We start from the raw sequence: 13,335 nt of genomic DNA, 5'->3' as shown, positions 1-13,335 counted from the left end.
ATGTCTCTAGCAAGGGGCATTAAAAACATCTTGTTAAGCTACTGTGACCGCCACGTCTATTCCTAGGGGCAAAAAAACTGTCTTGTTAAACCACTGTGAACTCCACGTCTCTATAAAGGAGGATTAAAACCATCTTGTTAAGCTACTGTGACCTCCACGTGTCTTCCAAGGGGCATTAAAACCATCTTGTTAAGCTACTGTGAAATCCACGTGTCTTCCAAGGGGCATTAAAACCGTCTTGTTAAATCACACTGACCTCAACGCCTTTTCCAAGGGGCATTAAAACTGTTTTGTTAAAGCACTCTGACCTCCACATCTCTTCCAAGGAGCATTAAAACCGCCTTGTAAAACCACTCTGACCTCCAGTTCTCTTCCAAGCGGCATTAGAACCGTCTTGTTAAACCACTCTGACCTCCATGTCTTTTCCAAGGGGCATTAAAACCATCTTGTTAAGCTACGGTGACCTCCACGTCTCTTTCAAGGGGCATTAAAACCGTCTTGTTAAACCACTCTGACCTCCAAGTCTCTTCGAAGTGGCATTAAAACTGTCTTGTTAAAGCACTCTGACCTCCAGGTCTCTTCCAAGGGGCAATAAAACCATCTTGTTAAACCACTCTGAACTCCACGTCTCTTCAAAGGGGCATTAAAACCATCTTGTTAAGCTACTGTGAGCTCCACGTCTCTTCCAAGGGGCATTAAAAACTTCTTGTTAAGCTACTGTGGCCTCCACGTCTCTTCCAAGGGGCATAAAAACGGTCTTGTTAAACCCCTCTGTCCTCCACGTCTCTTCCAAGGGGCATTAAAACTGTCTTGTTTAACCACTCTGAACTAAATGTGTCTTCCAAGGGGCATTAAAACGGTCTTTTAAAACCACTCTGACCTCCAAGTCTCTTCAAAGGGGCATTAAAACTGTCTTGTTAAACCACTCTGACCTCCACATCTCTTCCAAGGAGCATTAAAACCGTCTTTTTAAATCAGTCTGACCTCGAGGTCTCTTCCAAGCGGCATTAAAACCGTCTTGTTTAACCACTCTGATCTCCACGTTTCTTCGAAGGGGCATGAAAACAGTCTTGTTATACCACTATGTCCTCCACGTCTCTTCCAAGGGGCATTAATACCGTCTTGTTAAACCACTCTGAACTCCACGTCTCTTCCAAGGGGCAATAAAACCATCTTGTTAAACCACTCTGAACTCCACGTCTCTTCCTATGGGCAATAAAACATGTCTTGTTAAACCACTCTGACCTCCACGTCTCTTCCAAGGGGCATTAAAACCATATTCATAATCCACTCTGACCTCCACGTCTTTTCCAAGGGGCATTAAAACCGTCTTGTTAAGCTACTGTGACCTCCACGTCTCTTCCAAGGGGCATTAAAACTGTCTTGTTTAGCTACTGTGACCTCCACGTCTTTTGCAAGGGGCATTAAAAGCCTCTTGTTAAACTACTCTGACCTCCACTTCTCTTCCAAGGGGTATTAGAACTGTCTTGTTAAGCTACTGTGACCTCCACGTCCCTTCCAAGGGGCATTAAAACCATCTGTTTAACCACTGTGAACTCCACGTCTCAACCAAGGGGCATTAAAACCATCTTGTTAAACCACTCTGACCTCCACATCTCTTCCACGGAGCATTAAAACCGTATTGTTAAACCACGCTGACCTCCAGGTCTCTTCCAAGCGGCATTAAAACCGACTTGTTTAACCACTCTGATCTCCACGTCTCTTCCAAGGGGCATTAAAACAGTCTTGTTATACCACTATGACCTCGACGTCTCTTCCAAGAGGCATTAATACCGTCTTATTAAACCACTCTGAACTCCACGACTCTTCCAAGGGGCAATAAAACCGTCTTGTTAAACCACTCTGAACTCCACATCTCTTCCTAAGGGCAATAAAACATGTCTTGTTAAACAACTCTGACATCCACATCTCTTCCAAGGGGCATTAAAATCATATTCATAAGCGACTCTGACCTCCACGTCTTTTCTAAGGGGCATTAAAACCGTCTTGTTAAGCTACTGTGACCTCCACGTCTCTTTCAAGGGGCATTAAAACCGTCTTGTTAAAACATTCTGACCTCCACGTCTCTTCCAAGGGGCATTAAAACCATCTTATTAAGCTACTGTGGCCTCCACATCTCTTCCAAGGGGCATTAAAAACGTCTTGTTAAGCTACTGTGACCTCCCCGTCTCTTCCACGGGGCATAAAAATGGCCTTGTTAAACCACTCTGACCTCCACGTTTCTTCCAAGGGGCATTAAAACTGTCTTGTTTAACCACTCTGAACTCCACGTCTCTTTCAAGGGGCATTAAAACCGTCTTTTTAAGCCACTCTAACCTCCACTTCTTTTCCAACGGTCATTAAAACCGTCTTGTTAAACCACTCTGACCTCCACGTCTCTTCCAGGGGGCATTAAAATCATCTTGTTAAAGCACTCTGACTTCCACGTCTCTTTCAAGGTTCCATAAAACTGTATTATTAAACCACTATTAACTCCACGTCTCTTCCAAGGGGCATTAAAACCGTCTTGATAAACCACTCTGACCTCCACGTCTCTTCCAAGGGGCATTAAAACCGTCTTGTTAAGCTACTGTGACCTCCACGTCTTTTCCAAGGGGCAATAAAACCATCTTGTTAAGGTACTGTGACCTTCATGTCTCTTCCAAAGGGCATTAAAACCGCCTTGTTAAACCACTCTGATCTCAATGTCTCTTCCAAGGGGCATTAAAACCGTCTTGTTAAGATACTGTGACCTCCAAGTCTCTTCAAAGGGGCATTAAAACCGTCTTGTTAAACCATTCTGAACGCCACGTCTCTTCCAAGGGGCATTAAAACCGTCATGTTTAACCACTCTGACCTCCACATCTCTTCCAAGGGGCATTAAACAATCTTGCTAAGCTACTGTGACCACCAAGTCTCTACCAAGGGGCATTAAAACCATCTTGTTAAACCACTCGGTACTCCACGTCTCTACCAAGTGGCATTAAAACCGACTTGTTAAACCACTCTGAACTCCACGTCTCTTCCTAAGGGCAATAAAACATGTCTTGTTAAACAACTCTGACATCCACATCTCTTCCAAGGGGCATTAAAACCATATTCATAAACGACTCTGACCTCCACGTGTTTCCAAGGGGCATTAAAACCGTCTTGTTAAGCTACTGTGACCTCCACGTCTCTTCCAAAGGGCATTAAAACCGTCTTGTTAAACCACTCTGACCTCCACGTCTCTTCCAAGGGGCATTAAAACCATCTTGTTAAGCTACTGTGACCACCATGTCTTTTACAAGGGGCATTAAAATCATCTTATTAAGCTACTGTGGCCTCCACGTCTCTTCCAAGGGGCATTAAAAACGTCTTGTTAAGCTACTGTAATGTTGAGCCACCCCCGTAGTGTTCGAGTTCGGTTCGGTTCGTCGAACACCCGTGTGTTCACCGAACTGTTCGTCGAACTGTTCGTCGAACACCTTCGAACACCGTTAAAACCAATGGCAGGCAAACAAAAACACATAGAAACACATAGAAAACACCTTCAAAGGTGTCCAAAAGCTGACAAACTGCTCAGAAGACACAACTAACACATGGAAAAGTGACAAGTACATATAGTCATGCGAAAAGAAAAGAGGTGGAGGAGTAAAAGGAGGGGGAGACACAGATATAGGCATGTCATGCCCTTCTAAAATCCAAAAAGTGAGAAGCCGACACGTTCAGTCCGCTCCTGCCCGTGCCACCTCCGTGTCTCCGGGTTTGTGCCAGAGCCGCGGTGAACCCTGACGGCCAGCCCCCCTCTCCCAATACTGGTGCCTGTCCGCTGGTGGGTCGAGTGAGCCCCCCTGTGGTGGAGGCAGCTCTAAGCTTTTTAATTTAAATTGTCTCTCTAATTTGAATGAATACACTTTAAATCCATTTACAAGGATCTATTGGAGGGCAAGTCTCATGCCAGCAGCCGCGTAATTCCAGCTCCAGTAGCGTCCACTAAAGCTGCTGCAGTTAAAAAGCTTTTATAAGGATCGAGCTCGGCTGTCCACCGCAAGGCATCCTACTGCCAGTCCCAGCCCCTATGCCTTGGGGTGCCTCCTGATGCTCTTCACTGAGTATCCCGTTGTCCCGAAGCATTTCCTTTGAAAAAATTAAGTGTCCAAACTACAGGTGGTGTAGCTTGCTTAACAGCCGGGATAATCCGCTGACTAGCAGACACTGCTACTAGGCACAAAGTATTTCCTGGGCTAGATGCAGTTAAAAATTTGTAATTAGATACTCTCGTTGGATGCTGAGAAAGCATTCCATAGAGTCTCCTGGCACGCCATATATGATTCTCTTAAAAAGCTTGGGGTAGGGGTCTAGGGGACCCCTTTATAGCCAAAATCACGGCCCTGTATCACAATACGTCACCTAGGCTGAAGATAAATGGAACTGTAGCACCCTGAGGGCTCGGTTGCTACAGAGGTATTGCACCTCACCCAGAGGTGTGATATCTCACTCTCAGGTAAGGATGGAGTGTGGATCAGGACCCGACACCTGCATGCATTACACCACATTGCCGTGGGGCAGGGCGACCAATATGCCTCTGAGATGGGCACGACAGTCCCTGTCCCTGGCTGGAGTGGGGGGAGGGAACACTGAGGAAGTGGAACCCTGTAGTGCAGGAGCAGGGAGGAAGCAGTTCCTGGGTGCATTGAGAAGGGAGTATAAAAGGTGGGCACCATCTTGGTTCAGTGCAGAGAAGTCTGAGCAGAAGTGGCAGGGAGCAGGGGCTCTGCATGAGCTCTGCTCCGGAGGCGGGCCTTGTAACAGAGGCCCAGGCCTGGAAGAGGGAGAAGGAAGGAAGAGGAGCGGAGAAGGCTCCAGGAACGAGGAATGAAGGGATCCCAGGGGTGCGGACGGGCGAGTCGCCACCGCACGCCCGAATCCACCTGCGTGGAGGGGTCAGGCCAAAGGGGGAGACCGGTCCCCGAAACTAGTGGAGGCAGGAAACGACCCTCAGCTAGAAACCGGAGGCTGTGACATTTTATGTGGCGCAGCCCCTCGCTACATCCGCTAGGAAGGCACCACATAGGGTCAGGGAAACTGGCGCCAAGTTTACCAAGAGGAGGCCCGAGGCAGCCGGACAGAAGGGTTGGTAAGAAAGGCCAGACAAAGGACACACAAAGGGGGTCCTGTGAAGCGCTCCAAAGTTATCTGGGAGTTGTCTGAGCCCCTCACCTGGTGAGCACAGTACGACGTGGGCAGCCGTTACCTGCAGACATGGTCTGGATAATAAGAACTGTGAGTAAAGGCCCTGGACTGCATCACTGACTCCGTGTCATTACTGCTGCTGCCCTGCACCATCACCCCCATCCTCCGCATACACTGCCCTGAGGCTATACTCCTCCCGTGGGGAGTTATGCTACGCTCTGCTGCACCCACAACACCAGCCTCAGCGGTCTGCCCTGCAGCGGCGGTTCACTCTGACCGCAATCCACGGGTGGCGTAGTCGGACATTTAAACATCAAAACCACATAAATAGTTCCGCCACTGGTTTGACCACCCTGAGCCACGGAACCGGGTCACCGCCACGAAGACTACAACCACCAGCATCCACCAAAAAGGGTCCGGCTTCTGGTGTCCCAAGGCCCAGGGGGTGCATCAGAACATTTTCATCACCTTTCACAATCATCAATGGGACAAGGCAGGGATGTCCTCTGTCCCCTCTCTTATACATCCTAGTGACGGAGCACCTGCTCTCATCAATTCGCCATAACCCCAATATTAGGTGGATTGAGGTGGGAGGCACCGAGTACAAGTGCTCTCTATTTGCTGATGATGTCCTAGTATATATCACTCAATCACATATATCCACCCATGCTGTTATGGCTAAAATAGATCACTTTGTTACATGGCCAAATTTTAAAATCAAAGCAGCGAAGTCTGAGGCCCTCGATGTCTCCCTCCCCAAATCCATATAGGATTCCATCCAGTCCAACTTTCCCTTTGCCTGGCCCTCACAGGGTATCAAATACTTAGGAATTCCTATTCATAGAGACCTCTCCCATCTAAGTTATCTTAATTTTGGGCCTTTTATTGAACAACTCCATACAGACCACGGTTGGCAAGTTAGAACTGTAAGATTCACTACGTGAACCACTGGTGTTTTGTGGAAAAGCACATGTACACTGTGTTCCAAATTATTATGCAAAAAGTGTTTAGGAGTGATAAGGGAAGAATTTGTTTGTTTGTCAGTTAAACTCATTGATGGTGATGTGTGTCAGGGCTCTTTATATCACTGTAAGCAATTGCAGACACCTGTGCTAATTAGTTTGGCAGGTGTGTCCAATGAAAGGCAAGACTACTTAAGAAGGCTGTCTCACATTATTAAGCAGCCTACATTTTCTGCCAAAATGAGAAAGAAAAAGGATGTGTCGGCTGCTGAGAAGCAACAAATTGTGGAGTGTTTAGGTCAAGGCATGACTACAATCAACATTGTGCGATGATCAGGATGAAGTGTCTTGGCAATCAAGAAGTATGTAGCTGATTCACAGTACACACGTGTGCGTGCTGATAAGGGCAAATTGAGGACTCTTTCCTACAGGCAATTACGTCAGGTTAAAAGAGCAGCGGCAAAAAAGCCTTGTCGTAGCAGCAGACAAGTTTTTGAAGCTGCTGGTGCCTCCAACGTCCCCCGAACAACAAGATGCAGGGTCCTTCAGAGGTTTGCAGCTGTGCATACGCCATCCTGTCGACCTCCTCTATCCACTTCACACAAGCAGAAACGGCTCCAGTGGGCCAAACATTACATGAAGACTGATTTCAAAATTGTTTTGTTCACGGATGAGTGCCGTGGAGCGCTCGATGGTCCAGATGGATGGAGTGGAGGATGGCTGGTTGATGGACACCCCACGCAAACACGGCTACAGCGCCAACAAGGAGGAGGTGGAGTAATGTTTTGGGCTGGAATCATGGGGAGAGAGATTGTCGGCCCCTTTAGGATCGCTGAAGGCGCTAAAGATGAACTCCATAATGTATGTGGATTTTCTCAAACAGCACTTCCTGCCATGGTTCAAGAAGAAGAACCGTGTATTTCACAGCAAGATCATTTTTTTGCATGATAATGCACCATCTCATGCTGCACATAAAACATCTGCATCTCTGGCTGATATGGGCATAAAAGGGGACAAACTTATGGTGTGACCCCCATGCTCCCCTGACCTCTACCCCATTCAGAACCTCTGGAGCATCATCAAAAGGAGTGTCTATGATGGCGGGAGGCAGTTCACATCTAAGCAACAGCTCTGGGAGGGTATTCTGTCCTCATGCAAAACAATTGAAGCAGAAACCATCCAAAACCTGACAAATTCAATGGACGAGAGAGTTCAGAAGCTCCTTTCGAACAAGGGGTCCTATGTGAAAATGTAACATCACTTAGAATAAAGTTTTGAGTTGAAAACTGTTTGATTTCAGTTTCTAATAACCTGCTAATGCTTATAATTTCAAAAATGACCATTTTTTTGGTCTTTATTAAAATGAAAAGGTTGATCGAAAAGTTTGGGGGATCTAAGAGTGTGGCAACCCAGTAGTCATGATTACTTCGAATTCTGACAATATGAGGGTCATGTTGCAGGTAGTGCAGCAAGAAGGCACTTATGTGTCTTGCGCATCTCGGAGCCCCAAAATTATTTTCCGGGCTAGATGCAGCTAAAAATTATTATTAATTTTAAATCTGGTGGAGCTTAGTATAGATGGCCTAATAGGATCAGTGCTGCACATTGCTACAAAGCCCAAATTATTTTCCAGTCAAGATACAGATAAACATGATTAGTAATTTTAAATCTGGTGGAGCTTATTATAGATGGCCTAATAGAATCAGTGCTGCACACTGCTACAAAGCCCAAATTATTTTCCAGCCAAGATACAGATAAACATGATTAGTAATTTGAAAGCTTAAAACGGTTGGTAGGGTGATTTTAACCAATCATCAAGCTTTTACTCTCCCCAGGATGACACAGGGGTAGAAAAGTCGTTTCGGATCCATGATTTGTTCATCTTTATGAACGTGACTCTGTCTACATTATCAGTGGAGAGCCGCGTGCGCTTATCTGTCAGCACACCACCAGCAGCGCTGAACACACGTTCAGACAGAACGCTGGCTGCGGGGCATGACAAGATCTCCAAGGCATAAGTGGCTAGCTCCGGCCATTTATCCAGATTGGAAGCCCAAAAAGAGCAAGGGTCCAGTGACACAGTCATGGCTTCAATGTTTACTTGGAGATACTCCTGTACCATCGTCTCTAGGCGTTGACTATGTGTCAGACTTCTTGTCTCCTGTGGCCTTGCAAAGGGTGGGCTAAAAAAGTGGTGAAATGATTCCGCAAAATTGATGTTACCAGCAGATACCGTGGTTCTGTTACGGTTTGAGTGCTGAACACTTGACGGTCCCACGGTTGGCAAGTTGGAACTGTGAGATTCACTACGTGCACCACTGGTGTTTTGTGGAAAAGCACATGTAAGATTCTGCAACAGTCTCTGCTGATACTCCTGCATGCGTGCATCCCTTTCTATGGCAGGAATAATTTCTGCAAATTTACTTTTGTACCGGGGATCTAACAGTGTGGCACCCCAGTAGTCAGGATTATTTCTAATTCTCCCAATTCGAGGGTCATGTTGCAGGTAGTGCAGCAAGAAGGCACTCATGTGTGTTGCGCATCCAGGAGCACCAAGTCCCTGTTGTGTTGGTGGCGAGGTAACAATCATGCTTACTTCCTCTGTCCTCTCCCCCCAACCTCGCACAACAGAAATGTGATCAAGGTCTCCCTCATCTGATGAGTCTTCCATCAGTTCGTCCTCCACTTCTTCCTGGGCTCCTGCACCTTCCTCACTAGTTTGGCTGCTACCATGCGCCCTGGTAAAACCATCTCCCCCACCCTCACATGCCTGCCGCCTTGGTGCTGCCGAGCGTCTGGACCTTGCAGATGTTAGCTCTTCCGCATACAACTCCTCCTCCTCTACTTCCTCCACCTCCTCTTGTGCCACCACCTGACTCCAAATTCTGTTTAACATGTGCTCCAGCATGTAAATCACCGGAATAGTCATGCTGATAATGGCATCATCAGCACTAAACATCTTCGTCGCCATTTCAAAACGGTGCATAGGTCTCTGATCTGAGACCACTCCTCCAGCGTGATTTGCCCGACCTCTGGATCTCGTTGGCCCAGGCTATACGTCAGAACGTATTGCACCAGGGCTTGTCGGTGCTGCCACAGTCGCTGCAACAGGTGCAGAGTTGAATTCCACCGGGTAGGCACATCGCATTTTAGTCGGTGAAGTGGCAGGCCCAACGACTTCTGTAGAGATGTAAGTCGCTGAGCTGCGGGATGCGAACGGCGCAAGTGAGCACACAGCGACCGTGCCCTCTGCAGAAGGCCATCTAGTCTGGGATAGTGGGCTAAAAATTGCTGGACAACCAGGTTCAACACGTGAGCCATACAAGGCACGTGTGTGACATTGCCCCGGCGAAGGGCCGCACCCAGGTTTGCAGCATTGTCGCACACGGCCTTCCCTGGTTTCAGGTCCAGTGGAGACAACCATTCATGAAATTGGTTCTCCAGAGCTGACCACAACTCCTCAGCTGTGTGACTCACATTTCCCAGACATTTCAAAGTAAAAACCGCCTGATGACGTTGAGCCCTGCTGCCAGCATATTAAGGAGGTGTGCAGGATCACTTCTGCGCAGTTAGAAAGCTTGTGGCATGACCAGACAGGCTTTGGGTGCAGGGGCAGGACTGAGAGGAGGTTGAGGAGGCAGAAGCAGTGGAGGAACTTTGAGATAAAGAGGATTGACGCACAACTCGTGGGGACGGCAAGACTTGGACAGCTGCCCCTTGTCCTGCTGTCACCATAGTTACCCAGTGCCCAGTCAGCGACATGTAATGCCCCTGTCCATGCCTACTCGTCCAAGTGTCTGTGGTGAAATGTACCCTGTCACACACAGAGTTTCTCAAAGAAGTGGTGATGTTGTGTGCGACATGCTGGTGGAGCGCAGGCACTGTTAGAACCTTGTTGTTAGTTTTTTTTTCCTTTGCTGGTCACATGACCTTGTTGGCCTATTTAAGCCTGCTCCGCCCTTCTGGCTTTGCTGGACTTCATTGTATATCTACTTTCTAGCTAGCCTGTGCTCTGTATCTAACTCTGTTAGTTTGCTTGGTCTACGGACCTCTATGTTCTATCTATTTTGTTTGTTCGTCTGTCTGCTACTATTTCTGTTAGGAGGTGTCCCATATTCCTCCCAGTCCTTAGTACTTGTAGGGATTCCCTCCCCACATCTATAGGTCTCCGTACAGACTAGATTAGGACTTTAGCAGGTCTGATCGCAGGATCAGGTTCCCTGTTACATCGTAGGGTTTCAGCTGAGTCTTATAGTAGGCACAGATCTCCTCTCTTTCCTTAGCTTTGGTAGCAGAACATAACAGTAAGTCCAGCCTGCAAATTCTCTAAGGAAAGATTTTTCTGTTCCATCATGGTGTCGGTTCAGGATTTGGCTAAACACCTGCAGGGACTCTCTCTGGAAGTGGCCGAGCTCCGTCAGCACGTGAGTAACTGTCCTGGAGCATATTTCTTGGAGCCTAAGGTATGTTTGCCGGATTTATTTTTTGGTGAACATCGAGAATTTTTTTCATTTAAAAATGCTTGCTTATTGTATTTTCGTTTGAGACCCAAGTCCTCTGGGGATGAATCCCAGCGCGTAGGGTTCATAATGTCACTTTTGCGCAAAGAGCCTCAGGAGTGGGCCTTTTCTTTGCAACCTAGTGATACATGTTTCAGATCAGTGGATAGTTTTTTTTCTGCTTTAGGACTATTATATGATGATCCTGACCGTGTGGCATCAGCTGAGACTGAGTTGAGACGTTTAAAACAAGGATCAGGTAATGTGGAAAAATATTGTACTCATTTTCGTCGCTGGTCCACTCAAACAGGGTGGAATGATTCTGCTCTGAAAAGTCTATTTCTTGCTGGGCTCAGTGAAAGGGTTAAAGACCTGCTAATTGCTTATCCTACACCTGAAGATTGGCAACAGGCTATGCAATTAGCTATACGGGTGGATAGAAGACTGCGTGCTAGGGTTAATGAGAGCAAATCCTCTGCTATGTCAGTTTCTGGTTATGATAATGTGTGTACTAACAGTGGTGAACCGATGGAGATTGGATCGGTGACACCTCGCTCTCAAGAAAAAGATCGTCGTTTTTCGGAAGGCTTGTGTTTCTATTGCGGAAAATCTGGTCATTTGATTAAAGGCTGTGAGCTTCGTATGAAGAAAGAAAAAAAAATGGTCAGTCACGCCCGTATTGCCTGTTTAAATTCCAAGGGCATATTTTTAGCTGCTTCCACGATTGCTCAGGAAAAATTAATGGAATTTCGGGTGTTTGTTGATTGCGGGTCTACACTGAATGTGATTGATGGGGGATTCGTGGAAAAACTCAATTTAAATCCTGAACCTTTATCATCCCCCATTGCTGTGGTTTCTGTGGATGGCTCCCCTTTGAAGAATATTACTCTCAAGGTCAGTGAATTTCCTCTCACTATTAATGGTGTTCACCATGATAAATTGGATTTGGTAGTGTTGAATAACTTGCCTTCTCCAGTAATATTGGGTTTGCCCTGGTTAAAATTTCACAATCCTGTACTGGATTGGTCTACCAGTGAAATTAAATCCTGGAGCCATAAATGTTATGACAAGTGTTGTAACGGGCGTATTGCAGCTTTGGATAGGGGAGAATTGCCTGTTCCTATTCAGGATTTTTGGAGAGTTTTTTCTGAGAAGGAATCGCAGGTTTTGCCTCCCCATAGAGACTATGATTGCTCTATTGAATTTGTCCCTGGAGCGACTCTTCCTAAAAGTCGTTTATTTAACCTTACTATTCCTGAGAGGAAGGCTTTGGAGGAATACATACAGACAAGTTTGGCCGCCGGTCACATTAGGCCCTCTAAGTCTCCTGTGGCGGTTGGATTTTTTTTTGTAAAAAAAAAGGACGGCGGGTTACGTCCTTGTCTGGATTTTCGTGAGATTAACAAAATTACGGTACGCAATCCTTACCCACTGCCATTGATTCCTGATCTGTTTAACCAGTTATCGGGGGCCAAGTGGTTCTCTAAAATTGACCTTAAGGGGGCATACAATTTGTTGCGCATGAAGGAGGGTGATGAATGGAAGACTGCTTTTAACACTCCTGTGGGTCATTTTGAGAATCTGGTTATGCCTTTTGGTCTTACTAATGCTCCTGCATTTTTTCAGAATCTGATTAATGACATCCTTAGACCTTTGATCGGTAAAAATGTGGTTGTGTATTTGGATGACATTTTGATTTATTCGCCAGATCTGGAGTCTCATTGGCGGAGCGTGCGTGAGGTATTACAATTATTAATGGACAATTCGCTTTTTGCTAAACTGGAGAAATGTGAGTTCGCTGTACTGAGAATTAGTTTTTTGGGCTACATTATCTCCAGCAAAGGTTTTGAGATGGATCCGGTTAAGGTTCCGGCTGTGCAGGAATGGCCTAGGCCTATTGGTTTGAAATCGATACAGAGGTTTTTGGGTTTCGCCAATTACTATAGAAAATTCATAAAAAATTTTTCTAGTATTGTCAAACCTCTGACTGATCTCACCAGGAAAGGTGCTGATGCGGTTCAGTGGTCTTCTGAGGCCATTGAAGCTTTTGTGTATCTCAAGGAGAGGTTCACCTCTGCTCCCATCCTTATGCAGCCTGATGTTACTAGGCCGTTTTTGGTTGAGGTTGATGCTTCCTCTGTGGGGGTTGGCGCAGTATTGTCTCAGGATAACGGGGATGGATTACATCCCTGTGCCTTTTTTTCAAAAAAATTTTCGGAGACTGAACTGAATTACGATATTGGTGATCGGGAATTATTGGCTATTAAACTCGCATTTGAACACTGGCGCCACTTCTTGGAAGGTGCGGAATTTCCCGTTCAGGTTCTTACGGATCATAAAAATCTGATATATCTTGATGCTGCCAAGCGCCTGAATGCCCGTCAGGCTAGGTGGGCACTGTTTTTCTCGCGGTTTAATTTCTCCGTTACTTACATCCCTGGTACTAAGAATGTTAAGGCGGATGCCTTGTCTCGCAGTTTTTCTCCCATAGTCGGTGCTGAGAAAGAGGAGAACATTTTACAAGAAGGTGTTGTGATAGCTGCTTTGGACTCCGTTTTGGAAGATGAGATTCTTAAAGCACAGGAGAATGCCCCATCTAACACTCCTCATGGGAGGTTGTTTGTGCCTGGGACCTTTAGGAGAGATTTGTTTGTTGAGTGTCACGAATCTCGGTTGGCAGGTCATCCCGGAATCTCTGA

Source organism: Phyllobates terribilis, unplaced genomic scaffold (genome assembly GCF_046119375.1).
Source record: "Phyllobates terribilis strain yellow unplaced genomic scaffold, ASM4611937v1 Scaffold_13__5_contigs__length_258822181, whole genome shotgun sequence".
Lineage (NCBI taxonomy): Eukaryota > Metazoa > Chordata > Amphibia > Anura > Dendrobatidae > Phyllobates > Phyllobates terribilis.
Note: the sequence above shows the minus strand (reverse complement) of the source record.